Raw genomic sequence first — 17,538 nt, 5'->3', positions numbered from 1 at the left:
GGTTTCTGACCCCCCTTGCAGGTGAGAGGCACACGCTCTCTGGGGCCAGAAAATATGCCTGGTCCAAAGGAAGGTGTTCACACCTCCTCCAGCAGGATGACTAGTGATTTAGCATTTAAAGGAGAGGGACCTCAAAGTCCCTACCACCTTTGATATGTTACCCCAGCTTCCCCCAGATCTGGGAAATGCCACCCCCTGCCCTGAGGTCCATTTGGCACCAATACAGGTGGGAAATTAGATTTGCAGGGAGGCGTGGTGCCCTACCAGGCCAGTCACACCCCTAAGGTGGGCTGTCTGATGTGACCCACAAAGATGGATTCTACCATCTTGAATTTGCCTTTATTAGAAACTCTGAGACGGGGTTATGCCCACTCCTCACAGGAAGCAGTCCTATAGGGGGTGTTGTGACCCCAAGGGTAAGTAGGTAAGTAGCAAAGGTATGTAGTTCTGCAACTCCCTCGAGGGCTGACCTGTCCTCTCTGCAATTTTGAGGCCAGTATATCTTGTCGGAAACGCTGGGACCAAACCCCTGTGCACTGTGTTGACTTGCCATTGCCAAGCCTAGTTGGCTGTGCACTCCAGAGATCTTCAGGCTAGAAGAAGCTCCAGCATCTCTTCCTGCCAAAAAACAGCATCCTCACTGCATCTTCTGCAGCGTGGGCCTTCATCTTTGGTGAGCTGCTCGAGGTCCTCTTGCGACTCCTGTGCGTCAGGCCTGTGGATCCTCTCAAGAGTCTTTCCCTGCTCCAGTGAGCTCCCCTGCTTGCTCTGGGCTTGCTTTAACTCCCTCTTGTGGTGACTCCCTTGGACCTTGCTGGTCCCAACTTTGCTCCTTCTCTTTCCAAGCCATTTGCAGCTGCCAAGGCTTGTTGGTGCTCCCGCCAGACACCGGCCCCCTGGTTCTCGACTTCCGACATGAGACAGCTCATGCATGGCTCCTGGTCTTCCTCCGCATCGCCAGGTCCTCACAGCTGCAGTGACAAGGTCACAGTTATCACTCCTGAAACCTCCGACATCGGTGGGTTTTGCTATTTCGTGCCTCCTGGTCACCTCCGTGTGGCATATACTCTTTCCACTCTGCTTGTAGGTTCTCGTCTTCAAGAATCCACCCTTGGATTCCACCAGACTCTTGCACAGTCTGCGCCAGCAGCATCTTTTCTGAAGACCTCCATTGTGGCCTATGGCGGCTTCCGACGTCACTTTGCACCTATGCACCCGGCTTCCCTGGTGTAGGTATCCTGGTTCCTGGGGTATCTATGGGTGGGGTGACTCTCCAACTTTGTCTTCCACAGGGTTTCTTCATGGTCTACTGGGAAGGGTCCTTCTTCAAAAGTGCAACAGCGACTTTCCTGTTGACTGCTACTGAGTACGCGGCTGTGTTTTCATTCTGCACACAACCTCTGTGGGGTTCCTGGGTACTTACCATGTGTGGTTCCTTGTATCCCAGCTCCTCTGAGTCTCCTGATCCAAGTCCAGACTTTGGTTGCAGTTTGCATTCCATTTTTTTAGAATATGGTTTGGTCTCCCCCTGGAGACCACTGTATGTTGTGCTTAATTACCTATTGCAATTGAATTGCATTATTGTGTATTTGTGTTTATATCTCTGGGTAGGAGATATACCAATGTATCAGTGAGTGGTGTGTAATAAATTAACATGTTTTTAGATATACACTTTGTGGTTCCTTTTCGTTTAACCTACACTACATGATTAGACCTGGTAAAACAAGCTTCTTAACACTCCTGGATAAGCCTGAAGAGTAAACTCCACAGCTAACATTTGGAGAGCTTTCCGTTGTTGTCTAAGACCGCTAAAATCCCCATATGGGTTGCCTAGATTATTGCAAGTTGCTTCACTTAAATAAGTGGGCACCATATACTAAACCAGCCTCCTACAGTATGTTTCCGAGGGTGCTGGTTTGTGTCTGAGTTGCACAAATTTTGCCACTCACAATGTCTGATTATACCCAAGTTAAGCTGTTGATAGAGTTCCCCTATGGTGGAGGAGGTGAGCATAGATGTTCCTTCCCTGGTACAGCTCTGCTGGACGTGGTTTTCCGTTCGGAACTCCCCGACTCCATCCTTGAATATTTCAAATTCATTTCGGGCTGTGTTTAGTCATGCTGTATAATGGGATGTCTTCAAGGCGTACATCCGTGGAATCAGCTTTACGAAACACATGGGGGTACTCCGCGACATCCGCAATAGCCTGTTGCGCATTTCGGCCGAACTCATTGCTATAGACTGGCCCGACTCCCAACATGCTCTTCCTCCCACCCTTCACAGATACTCCGTCCTTATTGTGGAATTCCAGGACCAGACGGAGAGAGAAACTACCTATCTGGGTAAATACTCCAGGACCTGCAGATATGGCATGAGGGAAAGCCCCCTCCGCACTTTAGCCCATCTCCTGCACCCCAATCGGGGCCCAGAGTGTGTCCCTGAACTCCACTTGGATGATGTCATCTGTGTTACCGCCAGCAAAGATATTCTCTGTGAATTAGTGTTCTACTATACAAGTCTTTATACTTCGCGGGTGGATTCTGAAGAGACCTCACGTTTGACCTATTTTAAAGAAATAGCTATGGTCTGGCTTACACCGGGGCAAATCCAATTCCTGAGTGAGCCATTTTAAGAAAATGCCCTCTTTTTGCATGGTTGCCCCCACTTTTTGCTAAACTGCTGGTGTACTTTGACTGAGTGTGCCCTGGGCTCCTGCCAAACGGGTACCCAGGGCCTATGTTCTTTCTCTAAAACTGCATTAAGACAAAACCAAATTGGCACTCTTTGGCCACAGGTCAGCCCCTTGTAAATGGTACCACAAGTACCAATGGCACTGTGGCCTGGGAAGGCCTCTAGGGGCTGCAGTGCTTATTGTGCCACCCTTGGAGGCCCTGTACCTTCACACACACACACACACTGCCTTTGCAGGTTGAGTGTTTTAGTGCAGAACAAAGTGAAGAGTCAACATGGCACACATCCCTGTGTGCCATGCGTACAACCCATTGCCCTGGCATAGGTCAGCCACCCCTCTAGCTGGGTGCACTATACCAGTGGTGAGGGTACAGGTGCATGAGCCCTGTACCCCTACAGTGTCTAAGCCAATTCTTAGACATTGTAAGTGCAGTAATGCCCTTAAGAGTATATGTTGCTGGGAGTTTATTACGAACTCCACAGTACCATAATGGCTTTACTGAAAACTGGGAAGTTTGGTATCAAACTTCTCAGCACATTAAACCCACACTGATGCCAGTGTGGGATTTAATGAAAAATGCACACAGAGGGCATCTTGGAGATACCCCCTGAAAAATGACCTAACACTAGTGTCCATGCTGAGTGGCTGCTCGCCAGCTGCCACCACCAGACATTTTTCTGGACCCCTGGGTCGAGAGCCTGCTGCTCTCGGGGTCTGAAAAAAATGCACATCCTGGGACGACGTGCTAAGCCTCCTCCACCAGGATGGACTTCCAGCAACTGGCCCCCACCGGTTCTGACCCCCCACTTTGTGCGGGAGAATCAGTGGAAAAACCAAGTTAGGAAGGGAGGTGTGCCCACTTTTGCCAACCCCACCCCTCAGGTGAAGGAGGCGAGGTGAAGCACAACTCTCAGCCCCTGCCATCTTGCAGATGGGGGGACCCAGCCAACCAGAGTGAGGCATATGCCCCCTTCCCACTGGAGGGTGGCATAATAGGAGGTTTACCCACCCCAAGGAAGGGGCCCATTGGTCACAACCTTTACTTACCTGTAACGCCTCTAAATCTAGTATTTGGGGGTACCCCTGAACTTTGCCTCCTCAGACAATAACCGACCAAGAAATAGAGAAGGAGGACCGAAGAGCAGTGCTGAATCTAAGAAGAGGACGCCCACTGACTTGGGCCAGCCCTACCGGCCTGTCCCCACCTCGAACCTGCTCCAGCAAAATCCCAGTGTGTCATGTATCCAGCAGCTTCAAGAACCCAAAGAACCTGCCCTGCCTTCCATAAGAAAGACTTTGTCTCCCTTGAACACCGGATTTGTTCAACCGGAGAGACTGGCTCCGGCCAAATCCGCGAGTCTGCACCACTCGGCACCTGATGCCCCCGGCCTGATTTTGAGTGGCCCAACACCACGAGGAGGTCTCCCCAGTGATCCTGACCTGGGATCTGTTGATCCCTGACCTGTCTCAAGTCTCCAACATATGCCTCTAGCCCCTTCCTAGAGGATCACCCCGACCGGAGTTGCTAAGAAAACCCTGATGCCTAAAGACACCCCTGCACCCGATGACCCACGGCCTTGGGTGGCCGAATCGACGGTGTCCCAGCATCCCCAGGCTTCCCAACTTACCTCTCCAACCGGTGGTCGCCTCCGGAACATCTTCGTCCCCAAGCCTGCAGTGTTTGTTGCAACTGGAGAATCCCTACTGAAAACAACAGGGCACCCGACGCCAAACCAGTACCCTGCCCCCGGCCGCCCCTGTGCCGCTGTGGGTGCACCTTGTGTGCTAAATCGGATCCCCTTTGCCCTGAGCCTAACACTAGGAGCTTTGCTTCCACAACCTTGTGGCCTGCTCATGAGTAGCCACCATCCAGAGGCCCCCAATCCCCCATTGGATAACAGTCAGGGGCGGCTCCTCCATTAGGGCAGAGGAGCGCCACCCCTCTGTTTTCTCGCAGTGCGAGAAGCAGAAAATTAAATGGTATTTTAAATACAATTTTTTTTCTGCTTCTCGCGCTGTGAGAAAGGAGAGGGCAGGGGTATGCCTGACTGGGGAAGGGCGGGAGGAAATGCCTGGTTGGGGGCAGGCGGGTCAGGGAGGAATGGCTTGCACCACTCTGAGTACCCTGACTGCTTGGTCGGCCCTGGGGCCGACCAAAGCAGTCATGCGCACTCTACATTTTCTCTATGTAGGCATTGAAAAAATGGCCTCCCTACAGGTGCCCGGCTGGGTGCTGTTCGGGACTCTGCACCAATCATGTCTTGCAAGCGGGGAGGGAGCAAGCGTGTTCCTGTTCAGGAGCAGGAATACGCAGACCCGGCCCAGGAGCAGAGGTGGCGCGGGACTGATCAGGTAAGATTTATTTTACACACCCCCACACCCTCCTTGTGGTAACCCCCGCGCAACCCCCCCCCCCCCCCGAGAATTGGAGAGCCGCAACTGATAACAGTGGGCCTCAGCACTCTGCACCTGACTGCCCTAGTGCCGCTGAGGGTGCTTTGAGAGTGCATCCTTGACCCTGAGAGAACTCTGGTTCTAACTCCAAAAACCCAACTCCCACAACCACGTACTTACCTGTAAACTAATAACTTAATTTCCTCCCATAGGATTGCATTGACTGTTTTTCTTTGAAAATTCTATGTGTGGAGTTGGTTTGTATGAAATCTTGAAAAACTGCGAATGTACAAAACTGAATTACTTACCTTTTATCCAGGAAATGTCCCAGTGTGATATCCAGTTATATCACACTGAGTAGAAAAAGTAACTTGGAAAGTAATATGAAAAGTAACGTACAAAGTAATATCAAAAGTAACTGTAAAGTCATTTTGACTGTTGACTTACCTGTAAACAAACCAATGGCATCCAACTGCATTTCAATTGTATTTCAACTGCAATATACCTGCAAAGTATTTTTTCAATTACCTGCACCAGGTCTGGCTTGGTTCTAGAAATAAAATAACTAAATAATATTTTTATACAAACAAAATTGGTCAGAGCTCAGTCTTTGAGTGTGTGACACCATTTCTTGCCTGAGTGTGTACAATAAATAAATGCTTAACACTACCCTCTGAAAAACCCTAACTGCTTGCCCACACTACCACAAATGGAGAGTAAGGTACTATCTACTTTCACCTTTGCCTACCTTTGGGGATCCACTGGACTCTGTGCAAACTATACATTACTTTGGTATAGTATATACAGAGCCAGATTCCTACAACATGACAAGTGAAGTATATGCCACGTTGCTGCCCCCCCCCCACCCTCAGACAGAAAGATATTTGGCCGTCCCATCTAGAGCTATTTGCTCGCCTTGGAGTTGGACTCCCAGAGCTAGGACTCTTCCTTCCCACCGTTGCTTGGTCCTCCTATTCAGCCAGTGAAAACACTGTTGCATAGAGCTTGCCTTTTTCTCTTTTTCTTTGCTCAATGTTGATTGTACTTTATTGTGAGTTATCGAAGTGATGGGTCCTGATGTTTGATTTCTTTATATGCTGCATTCTCCAGTGTAATGTAACAACTTGGTACCATTTGTTACTTCAAGCAACATTGAGTATCTCATGTTGTCCATGTTTATTGATGCAAAATGATAGTGTTAAAAAAAGAAAATCCATTAAAAGGAATATGGTGTTTTCTATTTAGATGCTGAAAACCTATCTTAAAAAGTACTTACCTGATCACAAAGATCTTGGTGCCTAAAATAATATTAAAAGCTGTGTTATTTTTTTTATAAATTGGTGTCGGATTTCCTTATTGAGTGTGTGTCTCATCTATTGAGTGTGTGTACAACAAATGCTCAATTCTCCCCTCTGATAAGCCTAAAACTATTCTCCCCCAATACTACTAATAGAGCACTCTGAAATTGTTATAGCAATCCCCTGTAAATCAGTAAGGGTGACCTGGACTCTACATAGTGTAGTTTGTTTTAGTGCACTATATAGAGAGCCAGCTTCCTACATCAGGCAGCTACATGGTCCTCACTCCATATGTTCCTGAAGTACTACTGTCCTGTTATCCAGGTTCGCGGAGAGGGAAGTCCTACAGGACTTTTTGATTTGAGTCCATTTACAGACCTGCCTCTAAAAATCTACTGTTTGGTATCTATTGAAAAGATTAAGAATCTGTAGCTAGGAGTCTCTATCAGAAGCACAAGTTACCTACCTTTGGTAACACTTTTTCTGGCAAAGACTCTATCTAACCGTAAATTCTGCACTGGTCCTCTCTGTTCTGTGCATTGGACTCTAATGATTAATAAAATGCCATGTCTAGGATTCTGCACACTGGCTACAACCAAGTTGCAATTGGAGCTCTCCGTCTGGGGTCCTGGACAGCCTCAAAAACAACTGACGTTAGCTTGCGGGAGTGGCTCCTATATAGACTCTGTACATCATTTCTGGATTGGAATGACGTCAAAGCAGAACCACACAGCGCCACTAATAGCGCTCAGAAGTTTGAGAATCCAGTCTGGGAATATTCAAAATGTGAGGAAACTGCAGTTAAATTAAGTCTCTACCAGAAATAGTGCTCCCTTTTAAATATAAGGTCATCCCTATGTAGGCTTGTTGCCTATAAGGCAGGGGGCATGTTATTTAAAATTAGGACATGTAGAAAATGAATATTACCATGTCCTTGCAGGGACAATGCACGAAAATCTGTTTTTCACTGGGTCAGGCCTAGCTGTCCTATGTAGAAAATACCAGAGTACAAATTAAAAAGCTTAATACTGTATCTCAGGAATTGTATTAGCTAGAAAAACTATAAATCCACTATATTCAATGATGAAGTACCCCCCCCCCCCCCCGACACACACTGCCAGCCCCCAAACCACCACCATGAAAATGCCCAAAGTAGGTAGGGTTGGCTTCAGGAACTTTTACCCTATTGGTTAGGACATGTCCAGGAGTCATTCTCACCCCCTATCTCGTGCTAGATATAAACTTTGCATCGCCAGGCACCCACTTCAGAACACTCCTGGACCTGAGGAAGAAGAGAATTGGAGCTGCAGTATGTGACTTGAGAGGTGTCCTAAAGGACTTGACCTGCTCTCTCTTGTACCTAGGACAAAGCAGTGGACACAGCAGTCCAAAGACTGACCTCCTGTTAAAGCTACAGCGATACAACAAGCTACAAAAGGCAATTTGTTGCAACTACCTAGCTGACCAGTGGCAACTGGACCAGGGCTGCACTCTGCCATTGGCTTCTGGCTGCCATCTTATGGGTCTCTAAGTGCCTCCCCCTGGGGGGCTTTAGAGCTGTACTGCTGTGGTGGATTGGAACTTAAAGGACTAAAGTCAGAAGGTAAACCTCTTTGACTAGAATGAGCATGGGTGGTGTATCTGATCTGCGCTCCATCGCAGACCGGGCCAAATTGCGCCTAGCTTTTGTGACCATTGGCACTTTATGATCCTTGGCGCTCTTCCTATTTAGAACTTTATAAACTAATATTTGTGTTTCCCCTTATTGGCTTTTTATCATTTAGCAGTCATTCTGTTTATTATTTCATAATTTGGTTTGAGATTGGTATGGTTTGGGATTTTGACTATATTACTGTTTTGTACTGCATGAATAATGTATACATTGCCCTAAATTAAGCCTGTTTGTTCTGTGCCATAGCTACCAGGGGAGGTTGAGCTCAGTATAATGTAGTGACTTTGAAGGCTCACTGAAAAAAGGGTTGAGATGTTTCCTTAAGGTGGGTAACACCCCCCCCCCCCCCCACCCCACCACTATAATCCAATTGCTTATAATTCCCATACCAGAATTACATTTATCCAAATGTTATAACCTACGGTTACGTTCTATAATGCTTGTAGAATTAGCACATAACCAGTATATTTCAGGCCTGGCTTGTATTTTCATGCAGCGACAGTTTAAAAAAAGAAATCATGAGAATAATTAAAATCCGGTGTTTTCCCTTTGAAATAAAGACCTAAAGTAATAAATAGTAAAACATGACAAAAGATAGGGGTTTTAAATTAAAGGCGATTGCTCAGTTAAAGCATAAAGGGGATTCCAATAACTGTTATTGGAGTATCCGTTTCTTCCACAATCCGATGCAGGGGCAGTTATCAGTGTGTTATACACTGCAGAATGTGACAACTCTAAATGCTAGACGTACCCCCTCACAATGGGAAATAATATAAATATCATAAATGTTGAACTTTTCATTTATAGCTGAGTTTGCTTTGCTATAAATGATACCTTCGGTTCGAGTTCGCGCTATATAAAACTGCACAAATAATACAATTACATTTAGCACAATTCAACGCTTAAATAAGAATGTTGCAAAAACAACAATTGATGGACAGAATGCAGAACAATGTCATACATTCACCCCAGTACAGAGATCTGGGCCTAAATCCATCGTTTTTTTTGCTCACCATGCCATTCCAGTTTGAACCCAGCCATATGCAAATCAGTCTTGACCCTGTGCCCCATGGGAACAGTCCAGCCCGAACTGCCAAGCCAGGTCCTCCCTGGACTGGAAACAAGCATCCTAGGACCGGTTTCGGGCTTTCAGCCCTCGTCAGCCAGGATAGCTTGTTTCCAGTGGCATGGAGAGCAAGGGTCACATATAATGTATTTTTTCTAATGGTTTTAATTGACTACACAATAAAGTATTTGCAGTCCTTGTGCAAAAATAATCCAAAATAAATGTCACTCGCATAATACTACACTATATCGTCACTAAAATGTGGTGCTACGGGCGCATGCGTTTCAAGCCTCGTTCTGCTACTTGGTGAAAGATTCAACGGCAGGACGAGGCTTGTAACGCATGGATGCGATTGGGTGGCCAGACAAGGGGGCTCGGTCCGGGCAAGATGGCAGCCGGCGCTGTGGCAGCGATGATGGCGGGAAGAGGAGGAGGCGGAACAGAACAGTGAAGGTACCCGTCCGGCTGGGTGCGAAGGAAGGGGGAAGACATTCAGACTCCTCTCAGTCCCGTTTTGTGAAATAAGGATGCAAAAAGCGGAAAACGAGCGGCAGGCATAAGAGAACGCGGGTACTTAAGCATTATGGGACTTGTAGTTTTATCGCTCAGTTCATACTTTGAGCGAGCTGGTATCGAGTTACCTATCTCAGGATGCGTCCGCTTGATCTTAATGTGGACGAGCTCTACCACTTTATCGTGCATTCCTAAGGACTTAAAAATTGTGTTATTTAAACCTTTCAGACAAGGAAAACCCTGTCAGAACTACAAGCCCTATAAAAAATATTTTAGAAATCTGGGGATTGCCGTTCCTAAATGTGACAAGCCCCATGATACCCGAGAGAACAGTGGCCAAATGTCAAACACGTCCTCGATTTTACCTAAAAGTTCTTTTAGCTAGACTGACCGATTTTGACCACAATAGTATTATTTCTATCAATTAATTTGTAACTTCCTAATAAAATTAAAATGCAGAGCTTCTTAAACTACATAGTGACCAAGACCATTGATGACTGTCCGAGAAAGCACTGATAGGAAAGTAACTTATCATTTATATAACTCATAATAAAAAAAATCATTTCTAATTTTATTTATATAGTGCTTACTACTCCTGATGAGGCGTTGAAGCTCTTTTCGGCGAGTTGAGCCAGAAGTGAATTAGTGGTGGATTAGTATAGGGAATATATGTTGTTAATTGAAGCGGTGGACATGTAAGTCTGTTAGTTGCATTGAATAGGATAAAGGAGTGATAGATGAGGGAAGAGTCTAGAAAGAGTTATTTGGGAAATCATAGTGAAATGAGGTTTGAGATGCGTTAGAGAGTGGCGTGTATATGGATACAGAACTACATAAAAACGGAATGCATGTATATGGAAAAAAATAAAGAGATATAACCGTTAAAGTTGTATCGGATAAAGTCAAATATGTACATGCATGGATAAGTATGTAGGAGCTCAGACTTTCAAGTGTTGCTGTACATAAAGCTATTATATTTTGTTTGGGTTAATTGTATTGTTTGTTATTTATGTCTATTTATTTTATATTTTTTCCCCGATATTTAAATAGTGAAACACTTATAGATACAATTGTTATGCTCCTATTAACACAATGTAATAGATAAAATAAAACAGACCCATAAGAATACCATCAAATAGTTTATATGAAAACCATGCAGTGACCTATATACATGTTAAGCATTAAATAATATACATCTATTTTAGCCGTAGGTATTATATACATTTGTTAAGCAGACCTGTAAGAATATCTATATATTTTTAAAACCGTAAGTAGTATATATGTACAAAGCAATGCGCACATCTAAATACAGACATATAATCAAATTATGCATGTTTACGTACACAAGCATATGCTGTACATTTGTTTTTTGAGTATGTTGGTCATGTAGGAAAGAGCCAACTCTTGAGTAGTCTTCTGAAGATAAGATAGTTATCAGAGGATCTTATGTTTGGTGGTAATGAATTCCATAGTTTGTCTGCTTGAACAGAAAAAGAAGTACTACCTGTGTTTTTTTTCTTGTATTATGGGGTTTTGAGGCAGGGTGCCAAACTGGAGTAGAGGTTCTTTTTTTTTTTTTGTATGTGTTTGGTGATTTTATTCCTGATGTAAATATGTTCCGTTCCATATATTGCTTTGTGGGTAATACAAAGCAGCTTGAAGGTGGATCTTCTGGCAAACTGTATCCATTGTAGGGCCCTTAAGGCAAGGGAGATGTGGGCTTGTGGCTTTACATGTTGGAGTAGTCGGGCAGCAGAGTTCTGAAATCATTGTAGTTTTTTCATAGCTGATAAAGATGATCCGTGGCAGAGCCCATTGGCATAATCATGTTTTGATCGTTCTTGAGAGATAGTAGCTTGGAACTTGTGTGAAAATCCTAGGTGGGGGGAAGATGCTTCGCAGACTTTTCATAGTAATGAAGCTTGCGTTTCTAACTTATCCACGTGGTAATTCTTCGATAGCTTGAGGTGCATGGTAATTCCAAGGTTTCTTACTTCCTTGGATCCTTAAGGAGGTAGTTTTGGACGCATTTAGTTTGAGATGGCTCCATGTCATCCACTGATCAACGGTTCAGAGGCACCTGAAGATTTTTGAGTTTTCACTGTCTTTAGGGCTTTCCTGTTTAAGAAGTATTTGTGGGTCATCTGTGTAGTTATAGCATGTGAACTGAAATTCATTGATCATTGTGAGCAATCATTTTGATTCTCTTATCTTGTTTACGAACCACAATCAGGGAGAGGCTTTGCCCTTTTATAACAGTTTTATGCCCCTCCCATAGTGTCTGAGCAGAGTCTACCAATTTCTCATTAGCGGAAAAATATGGCTCTGTTGCAGTAAGAAGACCCCCTTCTAATATGAGGTACCTTAAGATACCAGGGACTAAGCACTGAGCCTCTGTGTAGAGCAAACACAGCCCATGTAGGGGAATGATCTTTTATCCCCTGTGCCAAAAGTAGGGCCCCTGAATAGTACTGCATTTGTTGTGTGAGGGTAAAAAGTTAGTCTATACAAGAAAATCAGACATGTGCTCCCAAGTAGAATATGGATTGTCGAGCCCCTGGCGTTATGCACATGCCATATATCAGTCAGGCCCAGGACCGGCAGGAAATCAGCCATTGAAAGGCGAGAAGAACTTGTTGGTTTGAGGTGCTGTTGGTCTTTTTGGTCACATAAAGGCATGTTGAAGCCCCCCCCCCCCCAACAGTTTTCCATCCGGCATTGGGAGAAGCAGGGCAATCGGGTCAGGACATATAAGGTCCTGAAGACAGAGTGGGACATAATTTGAACAGATGTTGAGTGTTACTGCCTCCCATCTCCCTGTTAGGGCAACATATCTACCATGTGTATATGGCCAAACCCTCTGAACAATAAGTGGAAGTTACTTTAGTGTTAGAATACCCACACCCCTGGAGCCATCCGAATATCCTGCGTGGGCAACCATTTTGTATCGCCATTGATCTAGAGCACAATAGGTAGTACCCAGCATATGAGTCTCCTAGAGGAGCACTAAATCAGGTGCTTGATGTACTGCAATACAAGCCCCCTTTTGATTTTTATTCCTTAGGCCGTTCACATTCTAGGACAAAAGCTTTGTGGCCGATGTGTCAGGGCAGTCTTCCATGGGTTTTCAGAGTCATAGAGGGATGTCGATCTATTTAACCCAACATTAAACCTGGGGAGGTGTGTGAGGATACGATGTGTATGCTTGAATGAATTTGCGATGTCAGTGTTGCACAAAACAACTGAACTTTCAAACAAAAAAATAACAGTGGCAAATAAGAACCCCCAGAACAAACCCACCCCCTGCATCCCTGAACAGCTGACTCGAAACGGCCTGCCCCCCCAAACATTGCAGAGTGCCTGTCACCCCAAATCAATACTAAAACAGTAGAAGACAGTGGCTGCCATAAGCAATTCCCCCGCCTCTCCCCAGAAAGCTTATTCGTTACCAAATGCCATCAGTGTGGTCTGGTGTCAGCAATGTTCTTGGCTGTTGTAGCAGTCAGTCACCAAGTAAAGGAAGTTGGTCCGTTGTAGCGTCAGAATATAGGACAGTTGCGGTCTAGAGAAACATCAAGTTCACCCAGTGCCATCAAATCAGTGTGGTCCTGGTGAGCTGCTGTCCCCTTAGTCTGTTGTTGTAGTGATCTTTGGCTCTCTTGGAGTTCATCATTGTTTTCGCTATGGTCCAAGGGGGTCATGTTCACATTGCTGTTGATGAAATTGATTGTGTGGTCACACTCCTCCAACCAGTCCCACACTGCTTCCGGGGTTGGAAAATGCCAGGTCTTTAATTTCACTACCATCTGCAATTGAACCAGGAACATTTTTGAGTATTTTAGGTGTTGCTGTCGCAGGGCTCATTTAGCTTCAGCAAAACTGCGACCCAGTCTCTGGACACAGAGCGTGAAGTCCGACTAGAAGTTGATGACTTCATTGTCATATTTGACCGGCAGAGTACTGCGAGCCGTCTGGAGAATAACCTCTCAATCTCTGAAGTTAAGAATCCTCACTATAATTGTACGTGGTGGTGTGCCCTAAGCTTGGACTGGACCTAAGGACCCTTTGAGTTAGTTCAAGAGAAAAGTAATTGGATAAGCCTCGGGCTATAGTGCCTTCAGACTATGGCCTTCAACGGAAAGGCCCACAGTCGTTACCTCCTGCCCTCTCAGGGACTCTCAACTATGTGAACGTTTCTCCTTGATTCCCCCTTCATATTCCTCCATTGTGGTCCCAAAGACCTCTGTGGTAGTGCACAGCTCTTTGACTTGCTTCATAAGGGTCGCAGTTTATGACTGGAGGGTCTTGAGCGAGTCCTCTGTGTCCTTCAGTCGTGTGAAGGGAAGTAGGGATATGAGTTTCTGCAACATTTTCCCCAGCTCTCTCCTCGGACTTGAAGTTGCGATGGTTTGTATGTGTATTAACTGGAGGTAAAGCCGAAGAACTAATCATGGGTAACATTGGGGTCACCTCATTCGAAACCTCCTTAAATGGCCACCTAGAAAACCTCAATTTTTTTCAGTTTGCGTTTTTAAATTCTCCTGAAACTTTTGTTTTTATGTTTCTTTAAACCACCCAGCTGAACCATCGAAGAAGGTTATACTTTTGGCTTCTTCTTTATACAGGATATGACAGATTCTAATCTTTGCTTTTCTAAATGGCCAGCAGTAGAATCGGCATTAAAATAAGTCCTATCTCCAGCATCTAATTCTGTCACTGCCACATTTGTTTTTCCTATTTTCTTACTGCCTTTTTTTTAACCCTTTTTTAAACATTGGGAAAATCTTAGCCATTGCTACATATGAGGGGAATTGCGGACTCTAATCCTCAAACAACAAATTCAAGCAAAAGTCCTCCAACATTCCAGCTAGGATTTTTTGATCACGAATCACACAACTTTGGTTTACTAACTTGGACAAAAGCGTTCTAACCCCTCCAAGGGGCTCAACTGATGCTGGCTTGAAAATCGTCCTATCATTAACAGCATTAATATTAACAAAGCCACACTCAGTAACATTCTGTACATCCAATAAAATTGATGACAACATATCCAATACATTATCAGAGCTTGATACAGATTTCTCTAATAGAGACAGTATAGAACAGTGGTTCTCAACCTTTTGACTTTCGAGGACCCCCAATTAATCATTATTGGAATCCCGGGACCCCCACTGAGTAATGACGACTAGCCGAGTGCCCCAGCTTAAGCATTGTCGATGATTTGAACAGCAAAACGATGCACAAAAATACAGAAAAAAGTTCAAACAAATACACAAATGATGACATTTTATTTAGTTTGGAAATACATAAATGATAAAAAAAAAAGTCTTTTCTAAATTTGATTGAGGCTACTTGTCATCCATACTATATTCTGTTTGATGCACTTGCACTGCTTCCATGAATCAATCTGAGGATACAAATTAAATGATCCTGATCAGGGTAGGATCCCCCTATAGACGGACAACTACTGCATAATGTTGGCATGGAGGGGTGGGTGGAGAAATTTGTATTATAATGATCGTCATCAACCCGAACATTGTCAGGGGATGGGGAAAAATCTGCAGAGGCTGCCGCCACTGTACTCCAGAAGTCTAAATCAATGCCTGACAGAATAAAGTCCTCCTCAAGAAGTCATTGTTGACGTTATTGGCTTTTACAGGGGTGTCTTCAGAGCCTGGAGACTGACCCTCCCCCTGTTGCAGTAGGGGAGGCACTGAAGATTACGGAAAAATACATCCTCCAAAATCCTTGTCAGAAGTATGCCCCCCAGAAAATGGAATAAAGGGTGCAGTCCTTTCCTTCAAATACTTATTGACCAATCCCTCTGGATCACATATGCCAGTCAACATCCCAGGGGATTTAGCAACCCACTAGCCATTTTGTCCAATGCTGGAGACTCGTTTGCAACAGGGGAGGAACACACATACTTGCACTCATTTATGCTTGATTGAGTCAACGGTGTGGGAAACTGAGCCAATAAGGAGGCTGCCGGATAAGAGGAACTCCAGGCTTCTTCGTCCTCTTTAGGCATAACTTTATCTTTTCTTCTTTTAATCCAGAAATTTACAGAAGGGATTTATTTGTTTGTCGCTGAGAGCCTCTGTTCCGGCTAACAGATTTCTTAATTTTTAAGTTAGAAGAGATTACACGACCAGAGCGTAATTTCTTTAATGTCATTGTAGCCAGAGATGCAGAGAGCCCACCCCCACACACCTGACAGACGCAGACGGCTCTCAGCCCCCAAAACGCTAGTGCACGGGGGGGGGGGGGGCAAAGACGCCAAGGCCAACAGGTAAATTCTAATCCAATCCGGGGAGTTGGGGGGGTAGCCAGAAATTTCAAAAGTGCCAATATAACCATCAGTAAGATCCTGGTAGCTACATACTGCCTTCTTCCAAGGCAGAAGCACAGTCAGCATCAAAGGAAATATCCAATAAGAACTCTGCTTGTTTTCCAACATCCTCCAACAATGCAGAACACTCAGTCTGATCCTGCACAGCATGAAGTAACTCCTTTATATCAGAAATCAGAGACTGTGCTGTGCAAGTGGCAGAAACACCAGGTCTTGTGGCTAAATGCGCTCCTGCATATTTATTTTTCAAAGCTCAATCCAACTTTTTTTTTATCAGTTTGACCCTTTAGAATTCTGTGCTCAGTCCTAGAGGTACGTCTTACTAGACTCACCATCATAGGCTCCATTTAGAAGCTGAGAAAGATCTGGTAGTGCTAGGGTCGAAACAAACAGTCTTACATACCTGGCAGAATAGACCTACCATGACCGTGATGAATCCTGCTGGCTGTGGCATGCTCGAGAATCCCTTTCTCCCGTTGGCAACCAAGCTTGTGATTGGGGTCTTCAGCAGCTGCTGAGATCTTATTTGGGGCACCCACATAGGATGAATAGTTCTTTTCGCTTATGCAGTACAAAGAAGGGAAATGTACCACACCAATTTGACTTATTTATATACTCAGCTACACAATACCATGAAGGTAGATAGCCTAGATTTCCCCATAGAAACCTAGGAGTTTCCTAGCCTGACTCATCTCATATTCTCTCAGGGCACTCAACTCTGGGTATCGAAATGCTGTACCTGCTCCTTGGTCTCTAGGGAGAGCACTGGGGTTCCCAACAAAAGCCATTGGAAAGCTGACTTATGGGACACACTCTTGAATAAGAGCTGAAACCATTCCCAGGTCATGCAGCACTAGTAATTATCCACAAATAGCAGACAGAAGGTGGTACATTCTTGTTCCACCCGCATATACTACATGCCTGTATCTCTCTACAAATTTGACCCTCTTCTCAACCCTGCATGTCGCAATTATCACAGCTCTGTTGCTGACTTCATTCAGCTTCCCTGGTATTGCCCTGTAGTGTAGGCCTTGCTGAGGAGATGTTGCAGATGTATCATCCTGTATTCAAGGTTGTGATCTACTGCTCTCTTCTAGTGGTTTCTCTTGGATATGGTTTTAGGGCCCTGAGGGGGTAAGGACACTAGCTGCATTGATGCAGCGCATCTCATCCAAATTGGCCTGTAAGCACATGAATGTTGAGACAAACCTGACTCTCATTATCTTCGCCTGCCGTGTTCTGTAGGTAATGTGCTATTTGGGATCTGTGTAATGCTTTTGAGTTAATAAGACTCCCTGAGTACAGTTGAATGATATATTGAAGGAGGTGTGGAACCTAGCTTAACTATGGGTTGTTGTTGGATATTAAAACTTTAAAAAAGAAAATGCTAAGTTATTTATTGTATTCAATAGACAAAACGGTAACAGCAGGTCATTCTGGAATTTGTAGTTTCACTTTTACATTGTAAATCTAGGTTTATAGCCTCCTGTCTATAAAGTGCTGCTCAATAGAAAAGACCGTCTGAGGGTCTCATACAATGACCTGGAACCA

General features: G+C 44.7%; 1 protein-coding gene across 3 annotated transcripts in view; it reads left to right on the top strand.

The window, feature by feature from the left end:
• Nucleotides 1-9,470: 9,470 nt before the first annotated feature.
• HMGXB4 (HMG-box containing 4) overlaps nt 9,471-17,538 on the top strand; it is a 184,650-nt gene continuing 176,582 nt past the window's right edge. For 2 of the 3 annotated variants that reach the window (XM_085601406.1, XM_085601404.1), the window contains exon 1: nt 9,471-9,575. The gene's annotated coding sequence lies outside the window, so the exon portion shown is untranslated. Of the gene's footprint in view, nt 9,693-17,538 lie in introns of all 3 variants that reach the window. The other variant, XM_085601405.1, reaches the window with a different exon arrangement.

Source organism: Triturus cristatus, chromosome 4_2 (genome assembly GCF_964204655.1).
Source record: "Triturus cristatus chromosome 4_2, aTriCri1.1, whole genome shotgun sequence".
In the NCBI taxonomy this organism is placed as follows: Eukaryota; Metazoa; Chordata; class Amphibia; order Caudata; family Salamandridae; genus Triturus; species Triturus cristatus.
This window is presented reverse-complemented; position numbering and strand designations above follow the sequence as displayed.